The 19,368-nt window shown below is 49.2% G+C and overlaps 1 protein-coding gene across 3 annotated transcripts in view; it reads left to right on the top strand.

Annotated features, from left to right (window-relative positions):
- The window catches only part of SPSB1 (splA/ryanodine receptor domain and SOCS box containing 1), a 94,319-nt gene that overhangs the window by 29,347 nt on the left and 45,604 nt on the right, over nucleotides 1-19,368 (top strand). For 2 of the 3 annotated variants that reach the window (XM_061566043.1, XM_061566037.1), the window contains exon 1: nucleotides 6,702-7,106. The exons of the other annotated variant lie outside the window; for it this stretch is intronic. The gene's annotated coding sequence lies outside the window, so the exon portion shown is untranslated. Of the gene's footprint in view, nucleotides 1-6,701; nucleotides 7,107-19,368 lie in introns of those variants that run through there. 3 annotated transcript variants of the gene reach the window in all.

The raw sequence follows: 19,368 nt of genomic DNA, 5'->3' as shown, positions 1-19,368 counted from the left end.
GCGGTCGTGGAGGGGATTTATAATTTGAGAAGGGAAAGGTCGGAGAGCAGTGAGATGATTAGGGACAAGTCCATAGAAAGATATTTTGAGGCGGGCGAGTGCTGCACGGTAGATAAGCATAACAGGACATTGTGGATGGGGAATGGCTGGGTGTGAGGAGACCTCAACTTTGGAGATCCTGTACGCGAAGCGTTTGAAGGCACAACGCCGTGACGCACGGCTGGAGAAACGCGCGCACGAGGCGTGATAACCATCTGTAATAGACGGCTGTTTTTCTTTTCGACATCTTTTCCAGCAATCGGATTAATAATGCTTTAATTTGTGCCGTTTAATGTGCATCTGGTTTCAGGCTGTCTCATTTGCCCTCTTTTCTCGGCTAATGGCGTCGTTTGAAACTTGAAACGGGTGCCGATTGTAGAAAAAAAATGTACCCTGCGGATTTTAATGCAAGATGATGGGTAGCAGAGTGGATTCGACACACACGACGTGCTAAGAACCAACAACCCGAGTTTAATTCCCGCCCATGGCTAACATGGGTGCTGGGCCACCACCACCATGACCAACTCGTGCAGACCCGCAAGGTGACATACGGTGAAGCGACGCACGTGACTGACACGGCATGGGTAGAGGGGGGGGCATTCGTCTGGCAGTGGTTTGACGAAGCGCTGTAAATAACCATTTATACATGTCCCAGCCTTGAGTCCGGAAACGGTAAAGTATTTTTTTGAATGTTTAGCTAATTGTCACTGTGTGTGTATATATATTTATTTGTATGCAGGAGTCTGTAATCCGAGCTCCTGGCAGAGGTCGCAAACGGGTTTTGATTCCTTACCCGTACCCGGCCGCACCAGGATCGCAAATGGGTACCCGTTCCCTACCTGTACCCTACCCGAAATGAGTGACAAACGGTGACTCACGGCCTACCCGTACCCGGCCGGGTACGGGTAGCCGGGTATCGGGTAGGGTACGGGTATCGGGTACCCGGTTGCGACCTCCGGCTCCTGGGGATTACCCACGCTGCAGGAGTGTAAGAACCCGGAGCACCGCACAGATGGGTACAAACTCCTCTTCTACTGCCTACTACAGGCACCTAGTTTCCCAGTCGGGAGAGGTTGGATATCTCGTAAAAGGACGGCTCCATCTCTGAGTGACCCCGTTGACCCCCCCCCCCCCCCCAATCTCATCTGGTTGACTACAGACGTGTCCACCAGCACGCCTGACAAAGCGACGCAGTCGTTTCATTGCGGGAGGAGAACGGCGCAAACCGTGAAGAACAAAGCGGCTCACGAGGAAGCGCGCAGCCCCGTGTGTGTGGGGTGAATAAAGGACAGATGACAAACGCAGCCAATTACTGGGTTTTGAGGGATTGGGTGGGTGGGAGGGAGGACGGGGGCTGGGGGAGGGGGTATAGCCACCTTATCTCCTTGTGTGTCTCTGTCCAGGCGGCTTATTACGTTCGGGCTTGAGGAGATGGAAGGGGGATGGTGAGTCTAGAGGAGAGGTATTGGCTGGCAGTAGCGGTGTTGCTGGGTCTGTTTTACAGCAGAGGGTGGGGTGGGTGCTGATCTGTACCACCTGGGGACGGGCAAATGATACCAGTGTCCACCCTGGGTAGCAGTTCGGGGTCGAAACCAGCCATGTGAAGTCTACAAGCACTGCCTAATAAAATTCGGGGTCTAAATATGTCATTGCGTTAGTGTTTCATGAAGCCGTGAAACGAAGCATGTTGCCACCCCCCCGCCATACGAACGAATTGTTCTTTTGAACAACGCGTATCTCGTAAATACAATAAAACGCTACGGCTGTGACCTTGCAGTCATAAATGTTTGCGATCGAGACGACGAAAAAAAAACTGCTTCGAGGAAAATAATAATTTTCCACCCTGCGTTGGTACTGATAAACCATTTTGGGGGGCCAATAACTCAATTATGATGGGTAGGAGGGGGGTATCTGGGTGCAGGGCGGCAGCAGCAGCAGTGGCCGGGGTAGGGGAACTGGCGTCGAGGCACATGCTCACTCGCTCGTGCACGCGGTTGGGTGTTTGTGTAAAGAGAATAACGGAGTGTGTCGTCTGTCTTCGACAACAACACGCGCCACACTCTTCCCCCCCCTTCCCCACCCCCGTCTCGCAGGTCTACAGATGGCGTTTGTCCGACCCAGCCAGTAGGAGGAATGCACAACAAAGGGGTCCCCTCCTCCTCCTCTACCACATCACCTCCTCCTTCCAGCCTTCTTTTCTGCTCGACCGTCCCTAACCCCCCCCCCCCCTTAGGGGCTCTTCCAAATTCAGCTTCATCCCCCCAGCTTCTGGAAGTGCCCCCCCCCCCCACCCACCCACGTGCTTTGCTCTTAATGTCTCGAATGAAAACGGAAAGCGGTCCTGCTTTGCTGCTGGTGTTGCATGATGAAAAGGACATACACTTTTTGAAATTTGTTCAGACGCTATCCCCTTGCAGTCTTTTTGTTTGTTTAGAAAATAGAATGCCACGCTGGTTCTCAATGTTCTTTACAGAGATCGCATGTCCGTGCCTCGCCGAAGTCTATTTGTTTTCGTGTGGTTTGTCCCCCCCCCCCCCCCCCGCCCAATATTTCTCCTGTATGGTATCCACGCCGCAGCCTGTGCCCTAAAGTAGGAAACCTGTTTTTATTTTTTACCAAGTAAGTCCCACTAAATTATATAGCTCCTCTTAGGAGCTACCTGGTGATACATGATAGCTCATTGAAATGTATAGCAGCCACAAATACTCTAAACGCGTGTCGATTCTGAAATGTGGCGGGGGGGGGGGGGAACGGAGGACTCGGAGAAGACACACGTGCAAGCGCCAAGTATACAACAGGCGTTTTTGGGGTCTTGATCGAACCCACGACCTTCTACATACCAGGCGAGGTAGTTAACATCTCAGCACTGTGGTGCGTGCACCCTACCCTGAGTTATGCGAAAACCTTTTTTTTGGGGGGGGGGGGGGTGGCCCAAGGGTAGATGACTGTTCTCTGGAAAAGAGTCATTGCCCAAAAGCTTTTCCTAACGTGTACGTGACCTTCTTTTTAGCACTTTATTGACAAATGTGACGTTTAGTCTTACACTCTATAGATTTTAATGCACATCGCCTGTTCTGTACCCCCACATACAGTGAAACTTTGTATTTTTAGACGTTATTTTAATTGACCTTCCGCCACACACCATGCTGTGTGACCCAGCAGCATTTGGTCAAGCTTGCAAACTCTGGGCCGGTTTTGCCCCCCCCCCCCCCCCCACCTTTGCAAGACTCCTCAGCAGTCGGCCATACATTCTAAACAAATACTGCTGGTTTACGAGCTGTTAGTGGCTGCTGCCCTGGTCCACACCACCCATGGGCTGCAATTTGGTGCACATCATTTTCTGAATTTTAAAACCTCGCTGAACCCTGCAGTGACACATTTCTGGGTTTGCCCAAAATATGCTGCGCAGAATGTGGGCATGGTGCGTGGTCTGAAACAAGGCTTCTTTTCTCTCTTGGAGCTCGGAGCTTTTGGCAAGTCCAGATGGCATCCAGACATACTTGACGTGTAATTAGTTTGCCATTTTTTTTTTTTGGTTTCTACCCACCCACCCCCTCCGCCCATCCCCAAGTCAATCGTCTAGGCGTTTTGACTACATTTCCCTTCTAAGACCCTCTGAGTTCTAATCGGACGGCATATGTCGATAATATAGGGGGGGGGGGTTAGATCGCTTGACTATAAATTTGTCGTTAAACCCGACAGCCAATTGGTAAGGGTTGTCACGTAAACGGAACGTGCCAATTCGTCACTAGTACAGCACACGGGTGTATTGGAGAGCAAATTAACAATCGGAGTACGACGTTTTTGCCAGTAATTACAACCAGCATCGTCAGGCGGATGGCCAGATTTGTATATATCGGTTGGCTTTTATAAATGCAAAATTTAGTTTTTAAGTCAAAAAATCCCCCTTTTGGTGGCCTGTGTGATTTTTGGAGTTCGGCGCGTTGAGCTGGGCACTGAGATCCTCCGTTCGGATCGAGGTGGCTTGCCTGGTTTTTTACAACGCTGTTCTCTCCAAGTGTTTGTTTTGAAGCGAGGTTGATGGTTCGTCAGTCGGCTCGGTCACCAACGGCTATAAGAGCAAAGCGTCGCGTGAAATTGGGTTCTGCGCTCAATTTGCCCGGAGCTCTGAAATGAAATATCGCGTTTGGCTAGCGTACGGCAAACCTTCGCCGCTGCTCCTCCATATGGCAGAGTGGGTGGGTAAAGAACGCCCCCCCACCCAGTCACTGGCGTGGATCGTGACGTCACTTGAGGGAAGTGGGGGGGGGCATTTCGACGACGGTCGTTGTGTGGATTTACACCGATGTAAACTTCCGTAACGCAGCGGGTGTTGCCGCTGCTGCCGTGCGTGCGACCCGAATGGACAACTTCGCCTTGTGACGATTTGTCAATCGCAGTCCGGATTAATATTTGGGGGAGAAATTGGGAAGTAAATGTGTAAAAAAAAATTTAACCCGTAAAAACAAAGTTTTTCACTAAATCCTTTATATGCGTGGCGGCTAGTATCCTCTCGTCCTCTGGCTTGAGATAGCTGCCACCTATGGGTCAGATTGCCTGCCACCATTAAGCAATTGGTAATTAAATAAAAAAAAAATCCTAAAGTGTCCGCTCGATTGGATCACGGGAAGTGGGTTAAAAAACGACCAAAAGATTTGCACGGTCGTAAGCGCGCAAGCAAGCGAACTTAATATAAAGGATTTAAAAATACATGTATTATTGTCGATCTTTGCAGACCCCCTTATGTGGATTTACTGCATCGTCATTTGATCACGAGATGTGGTGGTGGCAGCTTCTCGAGTCCATCCAGCAGTGGATTGGCCACGGGTGACAATGACGATGTTACTTACTCTCTTAAGGAACACGGCTAGACGTGGTAGGATCGTATTGTTGACCTTCTTGCGTTCCCCTTGGCACGTTTTTGTTTTTGTCTTTTTTAGGTGGGTGGGTGGGGGGGGAAATGGAAGTTGCGCAACCGTCTGGAGACTGCGCTGTGTGAAATGAGACCCGGCTGACTGCGCGCGCATTGCCCCAACTCCTCCATGCGGCTTTCGGTTTGGGGGGGTTTGGGAGGGTAGACGAATAATAATATTCTTGTGTTACCGCACTGTTGCTAACAAACAAGTACAGCTGGTGGGAGGTAAGGCGATCGTGACGTCGACCCATTTCTGAAACTCGGTAAACAAGTGGCACTCTGACCAAGAAACCCATCGACTTAGCGGGTGGGAATCAATGTTTTTAATTAGTGGTGGAATGAGCCTTTTCCTCCTCCCCCTCCCCCAAGAAATTCCATGAATTGGCACAATTCTTAGTAACACCTTCCAAAACCGAACCCGTTGCGGCGGTGAACGTATCGGACACGAGAACCCATCGCGGTACATGCAGATTTTGAAATCTCCATTGCTCCATCTCCGTGGCGGACGAGCTCTCTCGTGCATTTTCTTCCTTCGCCTGGCACGAGGAGTCCAAATTCTTCTCCGCCGCTGTCCACGATCGCGTCCAGTGGCGTCTGTGTTTGTAACCAAACCCATGGCCTGCATGCAACTCGAACGATTTTTCGAAAAAGAAAATTGGCGATTCCATGCTTTGCAAATCGACTCGCTGTGCAAGGGTACCACGAAGGCGCCATGTTACACGTGCGTGAATTTCTTTCGCACCGTACGTAGTCAACCGTGAGGTTAGTGGTCCGTATGTTAAACTCTTAGGCTATTATGGAGTGTACGTATGTTAAACTTCTTTCGCACCATACGTCGCCAACCGTGCTCGTCGTGCGGGAGAAGGACAACGTGCATGTGTCGTGAGCTTAAACATAGCAACTGGTTGATTAGAAATCGATTTGCATTGTCACTCCAGGACTATTTTTTTGTTTTTAACCTTAAGCCCATTTGATAACCGATTATTTATTGCAACAAGTGTGTGCAACGGTTCTCGGAAAACCTTTTCTCAAACAATGCAGCTAAACGTTTCTCACTTATCATATGAAGTTCAAAACACTGGATCTGAAAGCTACACCCACCATATTCATAACAAGCTAATGCAACGCCCACATGAAAATAAACACTGATCCCGTAATCTCGAAGAATAACACCATGGGAGGTTGCAAGTTAATTTCAGGTGGAGCTGTACGGGACTGAGCTCTGGAAACTTCCCCGCCCCCACCTTTTCATAATAAAACATCTTTACTGGAGGAATCCGATGAGCTATGAAGCTCTTTTTCACAGGTATCCAGTCGTGGTTGTTGTGGTCGAGTCAAATCTGTGTTGGGCGCCTTCGGGAAAATGCTCCCTTGAGAAATGAAACCTTCGGCGGCGGTGAGGCTGTAGATGTTGTGGCTCCGGTTGGAGATGTTGTTATTTTTTTTCATGAGCGAGAGAAAAAAAGAGGGGTGGGGAGGAGGGTGTTGGGATGGTTGGAGGGTAGTAGAGAGGAGGGAGGGGAGAAAGAGAGCGGAGCAGGACAAGTGGGATGGGGCAGTGCTCTAGAAGAGTGGCGGTAGGGGGAGCCACGCGGCCTAAGCCGGGGTTGGAGGGGAGGCGAGCAGGAGGAAGGGGGGAGCCGTGTTGGAGGCAAGAGCCGGGGGGGGGTGGATGAATGGAGAGGCGTGGTCTCACCGTGGCTTATCTGGTGGGCCCGCACGGCTTGGCAAGCCACAGTGCGGCGTCGGCCGAGCGCGTTCAGACGCCGCGTGCAGAGTCGCGGGCGCGTTAGGCGCGCGTGTCATCTGGTTGGTGGGGGGGTGGGGGTACCCTCGTTGTATTTATGCCTCCCCAGTATTTTTGTGACCTGCCACCACCACCACCACCTCTGCCCTGTCCCCTCCGTAAGCAAGCGGTCTTTGCCCGGCTTCCCTTAATTAAACGGCAGCGTCTGGGCGATTTTAATGTTTGCGCTGTTGGCGCTCTCTCTCTGCCCTCCTTTGCGTCTCCCTCGCGATGACCGTCTGAGAGACTTCTGCTAACGAGAGCCGAATCCCTTGCGCGGGCTGCTGCTGCTGATTTCACGCGAGACTTTGTGTTGTGCGACCACGAGTCCAGAAACCTGCTGTCGTCTCCTCCTGCATCGCCAAGGTAAGGTTCGACTGGGATTTACTTGTGGAGGTTTTTCTTTCTTGCCACCTTGTGCTGTTGGTTTTTAAATCGTTTCAGGTTTTTTTCTTTTTGCTGGTGTCTTAATCCTAGGGTTATGACATGTTGTGATTATTGGTACGAGGGTAAGTCCACGTCTTGTGAAACTTAACAGAATTGATGGAAATCGCGTAAGCATCATTTTACTAATTGAATGTTGAACATTTTGATGGTTTCGCTCTTTTGTGTGTATCCGGCTCCTTGGGTAATACAATGGTTTCTCCAATGCCAGACATATATTCGCATCTCCATTTCGCCAGCAGAGCTATCCCCCGACTGAAACCTCTTACTCCTTTATCAAAGTTGACAGCGACTGACCTGAGCTTCGTTTTTCCTTATTTCTGATGCCCAAGAAATACTATAGACATCGCGACCGCCCTTGCTCTTAATCCCAAGTGTGTAGTCGTAAGTTTTTTGCGGTGGACTGCATTGAAATCCACCCGACTTGTACCACGCTGAACGGTAGCAATCCAGTTGGTTTTTCTCGACACTTATTCAACGTCGCATCTTACACGTGGTTAAACCTGTTGTGCCACGAATACCCGCGATTTTGTGGGTCGTCTATATTTACTCCGTAGCCCCTGGTTTGTTGTTATTGGGGTTGTTATTAGTAACATTGTGTTCCAACCCTCGCGTGTGTGGCTTCGTCTTGCCGGTCCGCTGCAATGATTGAGACAGAGGGGGGGGGGGGTAATGCTGGCCTCAATTGCCAATGTACAACGGCCTGTGATTTCATTTGTGCACGAGCTGCCGGATTTGGCGGAACACATACACACACAGCGCCGGCGCCTGGTTTATCGTTGCGAGTGTCAATTTATGTAAGTGAGCACTTGATACAACAAAGCGCTTTTATTTTATCTGATTTTGAGGACGATATTGTGGCTAGCTATCATGGTGTTCTTGGGGGGGGGGGGGGGGGGGTTTATCGGTGTTTTGAATTGCACTTTTCGTGTGTCCTCTGCACCGTGTCATTGACTATAAGAACACTCTATTACTGCTCGAGTTTGCACGATTTGCGCTGCACAGCTCTGCGATTGTGTTTGTTTTTCCCTGCGTGATTGTTCGGCATCTCCTCGTGCTGGGAACTTCATTTTCTTGAAACCCCCTCCAACCCCCTGCGTTGTTGTTCGGCTCCATGTCCGACGTTTTGTTCCCCATGCTTGGTAGTTCGGAGATAGGTGTTTTTTTTCTCCCAGTTCACTGCCCGAAAAAAAATCTCCCAAGCCTAGAGGGGAAAAAAAGTCACACCTACTATACTAAAACAATTTTTTTTATTGTACCAGGTGAACTATTTAGCTTGTTTTTCTCTTCAGAATCGGACCTGGCCATCACAAATGAAAGCTCCTACCAAGTGGCTTCACCACGTGGAAACTTTATAGCAGCCAAATACATCCTGCCGAACAACACATGGTAACAACACACTCGCAACAGAGCTTGACAACAGAGAACGCACGTAACGTAGAATCGCATCGTACTGGGAATGAAGCGAGGTTAGAGAAACGCTAATTTCATTTGACTCGGAAAAACCCACTCTGCTCTGGGTTTGGAATGCTGCTGCTGTTTGAAAGCATGATCAACTCCTCTTCTGGGTGTTTTTGGTGCGTGCGAGTTAACCGAGGTTACCGGGCGAAGGGTTAACTGCTCTGCTTGCACAGACACACACACACAGGTTTAGCTTTACCATCCACTGACCATGGGGTAAAGGTGAATTTCCGAGCTTGCGAGTGCTATCCGCTGCTAGATTAAACGTGAGGTCGTCAGCGGAGATCTCCCTGTGGGTACGTTTTCGTAGTCGTGTCTGTTTAATTTGTAATCGAGGGCGGTGGTGGGTGGGGGGTAAGGGGCTGGAGGCGGCAGTGGTTGGGGCAGGGAGAGGATGTTTCAAATATTTGACCTGGGTGACTGTTCCGTAAAGTCATCGGTGGCTGAGGATGAGCCAAACCTCGTCCCGATCTCCGCGCGTTCCAACTTAACCCCCCCACCCCACCCTTTGCCACAACACGATGTTGGATCAATGCCAGAAGCCACAAACACCACTTAATTCGGGATTGGGGGGGGCAGGTCTTTGTCTGTGGCAGTCTTTGACAAACTGTGCGGTGATTGTGGCAGAGAAAGCCCGTGGTTTTCGCGAGGCTGGATCTTCCGCGTGTTTACTCGGCAGTTTCGAGTCCACACCAGTAGGTGGCAGGTCGTGTAACGTGTTTTTTTTTTTTTAGTCTGTACTGCTGTATAGATGCGTGGTGGTGGTGTAGTTTTAAAGCAGGCGACTCCACCATCCACAAAGGAGTTTTGTTTTTGTCTGATTGCCTGCTCGAACGAGCAAATGAGGCGTTGCTTATCTCTCGTTTTATTTTTTGTTACGGCCCTGAGCCATTAGAGGGAAATTCCACACTCCCATGACGTGCGAGCGAATCTATCCCATAGGACAATGCGCGCAGTTGGCGTCTTCACAATGCCACACAATTTTACCGGCCCCACAGACTGATGGGCAACTTTAATACTATCTGAATTCTGAACGGTGCTTTGTTCTTTGCAGTTGAGATTTTCACCATTGCCCAAATACAAATGTCTATGACATTAAATCGTTGTTTCTCTCTCCATTACTTCCAAAATAAAACCCTCCTGGTTTTCCCGTTTGTGCGGGAGGGCAGTTGATGGTATTTTACGATTGGGCCAAACCCACTTGTTTACTGTTTGCAACAATAATTCCTCCCCCCCCCCCCCCCCCCCCCCCCCCATGGCTTTCAAGGCCACGCTTAAAAAAAAGAGTGCTCATTCGGGGCGGTAAAAAAAATGTTTTAACCCACAGAATTTAATTGCGTGTCGGCGAGCGATCCCTGACAAATGAACCCACGTGCTCGTATTCTGTAAATGCATCGCCTTGTTGTTCATTATCCGGTGACCGTTGATGGATGGCTTGCGCGTGGGATTTGTTTTTGCGTTTTTCGAGCTGCACGATTTGATTTTTGTGTTTGGGCCAGGATTGGATGAACGCATTGTTTGTGTCCTCCTGAAGACAGGAGAGAGCAAGATGTAGTTATAGAGCCGTAAATTAGATAAGATAATTTAAACTACATGTGGAGAGATTGTAGATGCGGGCAGGATGCAACACGAGGGAGAAAACGCTATGCTGATGAGATCGTTGTTTATTTGGATTAGAATGTTGTGCTCACATTTGCATTAATTTTTTTTGCCACCCCTTCAGCTGCGTTGACCCCGAACATTGGCTTGTTTATTTTTTTGGCCTACTACCCAACTACCTACCACCTCCACCTGGACAATAACGTAGAAATAGGTGTTTTTGATGTTTGTAATTCCCATTTTTTGTCTGTACACTGATACCTTTTTATCTTAATATGTCAGCCCCAAATAATAATCTGGTACCATTTTTTAACTTTCACAACATTGTAACAAAAAATTTGGAGGGAAATTAGCATAGTGGGGTTGATACACTACACCTAAAATGAAACGGTTCAATTTCCTACAATGGCTAACATCTGGTCACGAGTGGTATTTTTGTGCCTGTTTTGGACCACCCCTTTGATGGGTCAACTCAACCTTGAACATGGTACGGTCAGTGCCTGGTTATGGTTTGCAAATTATCACCACTTGGGCGGGTGGGAGGGGGTGATAAAAGGCAGTCGGGCATGATGCTGCAAATACAATGCCTGGCCTTGACAGGCAACGCTGGCTTACAACATCCGCACGCCCGATTTTTTTAACACGGTTGGCTACATGCGTACGGTGGGTGTGTGAAAGAAGTTCTACATGCATGCACTCGACCCAAGTCTGTTTTACGTTGGGGGGGGGGGGGGGGTTACACGAGAGATATCGCCATCTATTGCAGCGATTACAGCGTGAATTGTAGAAATGTAGTGGCGCAATCAGAACCCTGGTATCTGTGAAAGGAAGACAATTATGCAAATTGGAGAATTCTATTACATTGCCACTGCCGCCATCGTTAAGAGAATGAAACATTTTCTCGTGTAATATTGTGGCGTTAATTCTGCCTGTGAGCTTATCCCAATGTACAAAGAATGGAATCGTTGACAACGAAGCATTGGTGAGCGAAATGCTCCTAATAATTGAATGCAGATTTTGTGCCAGGTTGCAATTTGAGGCTGCCATAATATATTTGTGCATGCTGCCCGTTGTGTAATGGTTTGGCACGCTGAACTTGCAGCCTTTAGAAGTCTTTGGTTTGATTCCATTCCCCTGCACGGCAAGTTTTAACAACGCCGATTCCTCACCCCCCACTGCCTTTCCATCCAGCAATAGTATGAATGGTAAAACCCATGGCAAGTCGAATGGCAGGTTGTGGGTGGGCTGAAGTGTGGCTACTCTACCTCCCTTCTGAGACATCTGACCAGTGCTGAAGAGTAGGCCCAAGACCTTTCTGCAGAGATTTCCCTTCGGCTCTGCCTATGGTTGGAGGTTGTTCCACCAGCAGTGGCATGAGCAAGCGGTTGCAAGGAGTGCCCTAATACAGAATTTTGGCAATGGCTTTTAAACTACGATTCTAAACTCATTATTTTACCAGGTAAGGCCCACTAAGCTATATCTTTTATTAGAAGCCACCTGGTCGCAAATGATATACGCCAATGAAGTGGCTTATCACGAGGACCTTCATTGCAGCCAAATACTCTGAAAAGCGTTCTTTTTATCTAAATGTGGAGTGGAGAAGCGGCGAACCTTGCTGAAAAATGCAAACGCCTAAACGTACAGATGTAATGACCGAGGCAACGGGCCGCTTGTCTGACAAGCGTACGTGCGAACAGACCGGTCCGAGTCGACCAAGGCCTCCGATTTTGTGCAGGGAGGCCTCCAAAGACGGTTGATGAGCAGACGAGATTCGAACGTGGAGGGTGGGAAGCGAGGGGTTGACTTGCAGAGGGCGACGGTTGACAACCGTTGGAGGAGGACGAGGATTGGCCGAAGGGAGTGGGGTGAGCGGCGCTTCCAGAGGGCGGGGGGGGGGGGCAGTCGGAAATATAAAAGGGGACTGCAACAAGGGGGGGGGGGGGCACGTTCACAGAGGAGGGACAAAGTTCAAGCATCAAGATCCGAGATGGGGTTGTCTCTGAAATAAAGGCTCCGAAGAAAATAACGTGTCCGGCGTCATTGCACGGCCGTCGGGGTTGGGATCGAACCGACCGACCTGATCACCAGGCGAGATGGTGGGGAGGGGGGGCTATCAATAAGTGAAGTAATATATTTGCAGACGAGTGTTTCTCGCCAAGAGAAAAAAAAATTATGGATTTCTTTTGCCGATTTTAACTTTGAGATTCTCTTGGGTCTTTCAGTAAAGTCACGTGGATGGGTTGAAAGAAAATAACAATCTACGTGGCTTTACCGAAAAGACCCAAAGAATTTGAATTCCTCATCGCGAAAGCTTTAAGTCCAACATTTAGCTTTTATGTTTATGGCAAACGCATTTATTGTTGAAGAAACCATTGGCACAGATGACTGGTGCATTTAGCGCAGAGAGTCTCGGGTACAGTAACTTCAGTTTTTTTGCCAAAGCTTCTTTGTTGCGTTTGGAATGAACCGAGTGGTAAATTTAAGAGTCGTCTGGACAGCAGGAATGTTTGAGTACCGGGGAGGCAGACGATAGCGGAAGGATTAGCGGTGTGGGTTTGGGGGGGGGGTGCGCATATATTTGGTCCTCTTGGTCTGCGGTGAAGGCTTTAAGCTCCGAACTTTTAAACCTTTTTATTATTCTAAACTAAATCACTTTTTACCGGGAAAGGCCCCCACAGAGCTCTCACACTTTCAGAAGCAAGGGGGGGGGGAGGGGGGAACCGAAGGACGTGGTTAAAAAAAATGCACGGGGAAAACGCGCGCAATTACAACCAGGTTGTGATGAGACCCCCACGACCTCGTCTCGCAGGCGAGGTAGTTAACGTCTCCTAGCCATCGTGGTGGTGCTTATTCTTATTAAATAACCCTTCTACGGAGGGCCGCCTCAAAGTTTCGCGAGTTCACGTCGGGACGCCGCCGTCACCGATTTCTTGCAGTCTTCCCCCCCCCCCCCCCACTTGTCCTTGGGGCTAAAGCCACGCTTTCAAGAGATTCCATCGACCGTTCTAACGCGTGCATGATGAATCGTCAAGGATGACTGCAATGGCTTAATCAGGTGTTGCATGGACATGTCATTAGCATTGTATAATGAAGGCTATGCGTTCTGCTCGAAGTGCTGAACGGTGATGATTGCTCCTTTTGAGAGTCTCCAACCAAGTATTTAATATCCTGGTGTGCTGCCAATGCTTGATGTTGCTTCGTGCCCAACCGTGCAACATTGTCTCGTTCCGTTAGCATGTTGTTATTTCGTTTGTCTCTGGACGATTGTTAGCTTGTTAATCTGTTTAAAGATTCACCCCCCCCCCCACCACTGCCCTCCTGCTTTTCCTGCTGAAGTAGGAAAGTAATTTGGCGGTACGGGGTGCTTAAAAAGAACGTTTGATTGCAACAATACCACCAAGACATGCGCCCTCCCGTGCTCTGGAGACCACCTGGAGAAGATTCCAGGCGCACGTTGACAATCATGGTGAACCAGTGGAGACTTGTTGACTTTTTGAAGCTATTAACATACATTTGTTATCATGTTACAGTGATTTATCCGTTATTTTTCCATTTAAAAACGATAGTTCGATATGTGTTTAAAAAAAAAATGTATCACCCTGTATGCCAAAACCTCGTGTCCAGGGTTACAAAAAGATATTTTCCCCATCCTAGACTAAAAACCTGTTAAAATATACATTTACAATTTTTTGTAAACTACCATCCACGGTTGTGATTTTTGTTCAAGAAATGTTGATTATTTCATCCGTGGTCAATGATTCCCAGCTGCAAGCGACATCAGTGGTGGCTTGGGCCTGGTCCCCCTTTCAACCTCCGTCGGCCACCAACATAGTGAAGTATAGTTAAATGAAATATGGTACCTATTAAACAAACATTTATATTTTTTGGAGCCTGGTGTCATTGGACATGGAACTCCCCAAAGTGCACCTAGCTTGGCACAAGTGCCACTTGCAACATCGGAGCCACATGGTGCCAAAATGGCAGCAGCTGCTACGGCAGCAGCTGCTACTGCAGCTGTGTGACAGATGGTTGACGAACCTGACCTGGGCTTCCCCTACGTTTGACGCTGGCTATACTGAGCATCTGTTGTTGTTATCAACATTGGCGATGGGGAGGGGGGGGGTGACTGGGCTTGGCGTTGGCTCCAATACCCCCCCCTCCTCTCTTCGTGTGCTGTGCCAGACTTTTTTTAAATGAGTGCACGCCAACTAACTTTAAATGCAACAAAATTAGAAACACAACTGCAAGGTGTGATTACAGAAGCGTCGATATATGGGTGAGAGGAAGCTTTTGCGGGTGTATGCATGCTGAACTTCTTTCGCACCGTACGTATCCAACCATGCTCGCCGGAGGTGCAGGCGTTAGGACCACAAACTAAACGCAAAAAAGTAGTTGCTAAGAAATGTAGTTTTCAGTCTAGATTAAAAAGTGCTTGGCTCCAGTGTGGCGAAGCACAGTAAATCGTCTTCACGTCTGCCGTTGTCATCGCGAGCGTTCCTGACGTGGTTTCATTTGGCGTTTAATCTGCGCTTCCCACATTTTGCGTTGTGGGTTTTGTGGCTGGCGAGATGTGCAAAGGGATTGGGGGGGGGGTCAGAAGCTAGAGAGGGGGGGGGGGGGTTCATAAACACTGCGCCTCCCCAACCGCGCTCCGCAACCGTGAGCGGTGATGCAAGTCTGAGGGCACCGGTAAAGTGGAGATGTGTTGCAACATGCTACAGCTGATGTAACGTTTGCTTGGTTAGAGTAAAACAACAACCACAAAAAAAAAACTTTCCAGCGTTTGGATCGGGGTAGTTTTCCGTGCACTGCGCGTTTGTGCCCGGCGAGCCGAGCTGTTGAATTCATTTCCCACGGCTCTCCATCGGTGGCAAGGTGATGGCAGAACTGGGGGGGGGGGTGTGGGGGGGCCTCATCTGCTGGTGATTGGATTATATAATTGTTAAATCGTTACGTGATATTCTTCATGGATTCTGAGGGGTGTTTGGGATTACTCTTTGGTTCTTTCGGTAAAGTCGTACGTTTCTACGTGACCTTTACCGAATGAACCAAAGAGTAATTCCTGCAGTCACGAAAGATCCAAATCAAGTTTCGTGCTTGGGATTGATTGATAGATTTTATATATATATATCGATGTTTTGATTCCACTCGACTTTTCCCCCTCTTTTTATTCGCATGGTCAAAACTAGACTCGTCCCACCAAAATGTATGACGGTCCTCCACTGTAGCCAGGTCAAGTTTGTTTTAATCGAGTGATTTTACTCATGTCTGTGAAAAGTGCTCTTGTAATAGAATCGTAACGAGGGTGAGGTCCTTCTCCCTCCGGTCAGTTCGGGCGCGTGGGGATAATGGGAACCATCAGGGTTTGCAAGCGCATATGCCAAGGGCAAGCTGTGTACCCCCCCCCCCCCCCCCTTTCATCATGTGATTTATCATTGTTTTTGTTGATGGAGTTTTTTTGTTGTGGCCGTGCTCGTGCACAACGGATGATTTCCATTGTAAACAAAAAACATAGCCGGGCAACTGGCTGTACGAGATCGTCCGTGCAACAATTAACTTGCCCGACTTGAACACTTTGATCGAGAGCAGCGCTGAAGAAAAAGGTCACTGCCCCAACAAAAACCTTGAGCTTTGCGGTGCATTGTGGGCCACGGGGCAGTGTGTGTAAACGCGGGTGTAAATATTGTCCATTTTTAGTAAACGATCAGTCGGCAGTTGTTTGGCTTGATGCAACAACTGGTGCATGAAATGAGTAATGGATCTCCCACCACCCCCCCCCCCCTTTGGCAATCTCCCAATTTTGAAATAAATCTGCATGCAGATTGCCGAGTCCTGTTTGTTGTATAACACGGCTTGCGTAACGCAGGTGGAGAATGTGCGTACGCAAGTGCCGGCTGTGCCAGCCACCAACCCGAAAATCAGTTTGATTCCCGCTCGCAACCAACATCGGTGGCAGATGCGGTGGGGAAGGGTGGAGGGGAAATTGGGGGTGGGGTGGAAAGTGGTGGGGCAAGCTATTTTAAGGGTTCGCGATGGCTTCATCTAGCAGTGGAGTCATCATGGCTGATGGTGATTGCCATTACTACCTCCCGTGTTTGTGATGGGGGCAAGAGATGGGTCTTCCAGTGGCATTCTGCACAATGCTACCATTTGCAACTGAGATTGTAGCCCCGTGGTATGTTACGGGTGTTCCTTTTTGTGCGTGTACCGTGTCGGCCTTGGTAAGTGCTCGCTAACAGCACTTGCCCCTCGCAGCCTGAAAAGTCGATGGGAGCGGTGGGGGGGTCTTGTTGACGTTTTAAAAGTGGCTTTCCGGGGTGATATGGAGAGAGAGAGAGAGAAGAGCCCATCCCAGGGGCGGCTTGTATTTGGCATCTGCAGGGGATTGCACTACGCAACAGGCGTGTGCTGCGCGGGGCTTTATTTTTGTTTAAAGTTTCCATTTGATTTATTTGCTTGCTTATGTTTATTTTCCGTTTTGCGCGTGGCGAAATGACGCGGCATATTTAGTTTGTTTGTGGGGGGGGGGGGGGTCCGTGGCGCGAGGCCGCGTTCACCTGGCCGCGGGCGTTCCACCGGGAGGTGACGGAGCTTGTTACCGGTTAACTGGTGTGGTTTTGTGTGCGTGTGTTTTTGTGTGCGTGGGTTTTTGTGTGCGTGTGTTTTGTGTGCGTGTGTGATGTACCCCCCCTCCCGTTTTCACACGCTCGGAATAACCACGCAACGACAATCGTCGTCCGTCTTCCCCCCCCCCTTCCCCCCCCCCCCTCCTCGCTGTTTTTGATGACGGCTAAATAAATTTTCGTGGTGCCCTTTGCAAAATAAAGGCGTGCGCATGGAATGCATAATGAGTTTAAAATAAATAACACGAATGAAATTAGCTATTCGGCATTTTTCAGCCATGTTCTATCCACTGCTGGATGACTGCCCCCCCCCCCCCCCCATACCGCCTGCTTATGCCACCGTTTTTCCCCGCTGCGACCCACGAGCGTTGACTTTTGTCCTCGGACGTGGTGCCTGATTTTTGGCTGCCATTCCATCCTTCGGTGAACATCGGCCGTCTGTTCCCAGCCGTCCATGCGCTGCGCAAAAGCCACTTGCATTCTTGCTTCGTGGCATAATGTTGGTTTTGCGGCTCCATGTGGCGTGTCTACTTCCCAGCATGCATCATTTCACCACGATGCTTTTTGGTAATTTTCATCTTTTTTATTGTTCGTGTCCATGTGCCATAGCGGGTGACGTGCACTAATTTTAATCCTTTGTTCATTTAGGCGCAGCGATTTGCTGCTTTCAACTTTACAACATTTAACTAATGGAATCCCAAATGCCTTTGGTTTTTATGCTGCAGTGACTGTGTACACCTTTTTAATGCAAGTGGCTTTTTCCGTGAGTGACTCGTGCCTGTCACCAGAAATGTGGAATTCTCGCCCCGCAAGTCTTAGGATATTGAACGGGATCTCGGCACCTTCCCACGCACTCTTTTTTTAATGGGGAAACCCGCTGCGTCTGACTCCGTGGGCTTAATGTGCCAAGGTCTTATCAGTGTTATCAAACGCTATCATGAAGGGGCGAATGAAGTGGGGGGGGGGGTTTATGCTGTTTGAAACTTGATAGCAGATGCATTGATTGGCTTGCGCAAGTTGGTAGCGCGTGCAGTGCTACCGTTTCTATATATCTTTAGGATTGAAACGTTATTTTCTTTTCAAATTTTTGCTCTTGTAAAAAGCTGTACATAAATGGGTGACACTTTCGGAACCCGAACCGATAGTGGTTTCTGCGCTGTGAGGTCTGTCAACCAGCGTTAAATTCCCTGTCGGTGGCATCCTGTGTCAGAATGGGTCCTTGGGAGCCTCCTGTACCAACCTACTTTGATCAGAGTGGTAAAGTATGGTGAAACAAACCCACTCGTCCAGTCCTGGTAAGGCCCACTGAGCTATATAGCTCATTTTTAGACGTGACCTGGCTACCACATGTGATGGCTCAATGAAGTGGCTTATGTGCAAATTTACAAGCAGCCAAATACTCTAAAGGCAGGTTTTTAAATGTGGACGGATAAACCGGAGGATCCGGCGAAAAGAAAGAAATCCACGCGGCCAATGGGCAAGAAACCGTGCAAACTCCAGATATACAGCAGGTGTCGGGGTTGGTTGGGATCGAACTCGTAACCTGTACAACAGGCAAGATAGTTAACATCTCGCTGCCATGGCGGTGTTAAACATCGCCGATTTTTTTCAAGAGTAAAGACGCTGCTTGTGGTGCAATAATTTGGGCACACTGGAGTTGCCACCCCAGTGGCCGCCCGGTTTGACTCCCATCTCCCGGCGGGGCAGTCGAACGATTTTGCCGAGCTCCTAAAATCTCCCCGCCGCCTCTGTCCACACCGAAGTATCAAATGTGTAACATAAAGGTTAGTTCCATCGGCAGGTCGAGTATTTGGAGGGGAGGTGGAGGGGGGTGAAAGAGTGGATGGTTACTTGCACCCTCTTCCAAGACGTGGAAGAGTAGGCCAAATACCTGCTCGCCTAATTGTAGAGCTGCTGCACTTTTTACCACTTTTTTTTCACACCGTGTTTTTAACGCAGCCTCAAATCGTGAGCTCCTGCTACACTCGCCGTTTCTTTTGACAGCCTCTGTGCGTGCCATGCCGCGCAGCTGAGCGATTTATATATTTTGTTTTCCCTCCCCTCTGGCGGCCATGACGTAAACCACACAATGCAGATTGCCCTCCCCTACGAAGAAGCCAATCTTGGAACGATGCCTCGTCGGAAATCGCTTGCGTCACCCTGTACAGAAGCCCTCCCGGTTTTAATCGATCCCGTGGTGGTGTGGTGGGGGGGCAGCAGCAGCATCATCGCCGTCGCCGTCTGCGGGGGAGCGGCGTTGGCGCACCCACTTGGGAGCTCTGTCCTTATTTGGAGACTTTGCCGACGACGCAGCCAGAGCTCCCGCTGGATGACGACGAGGGTGGTGGTGATGGAAAAGTTGTTTCTGTCCTTGCTGTGACCTCCATTCGCCGGGTGAAAGCGTGCACAATTCTGTTCTGTCCTTCACATGTAAAATAAAATTAATGTTATGATTTCTACCCTGCTTTCCCGACCAATGGCACTCCCAACTGCGTTTTTGT

This window comes from Lethenteron reissneri, chromosome 36 (assembly GCF_015708825.2).
Source record: "Lethenteron reissneri isolate LAM-NWPU_2019-01 chromosome 36, ASM1570882v1, whole genome shotgun sequence".
NCBI lineage: Eukaryota > Metazoa > Chordata > Hyperoartia > Petromyzontiformes > Petromyzontidae > Lethenteron > Lethenteron reissneri.
This window is presented reverse-complemented; position numbering and strand designations above follow the sequence as displayed.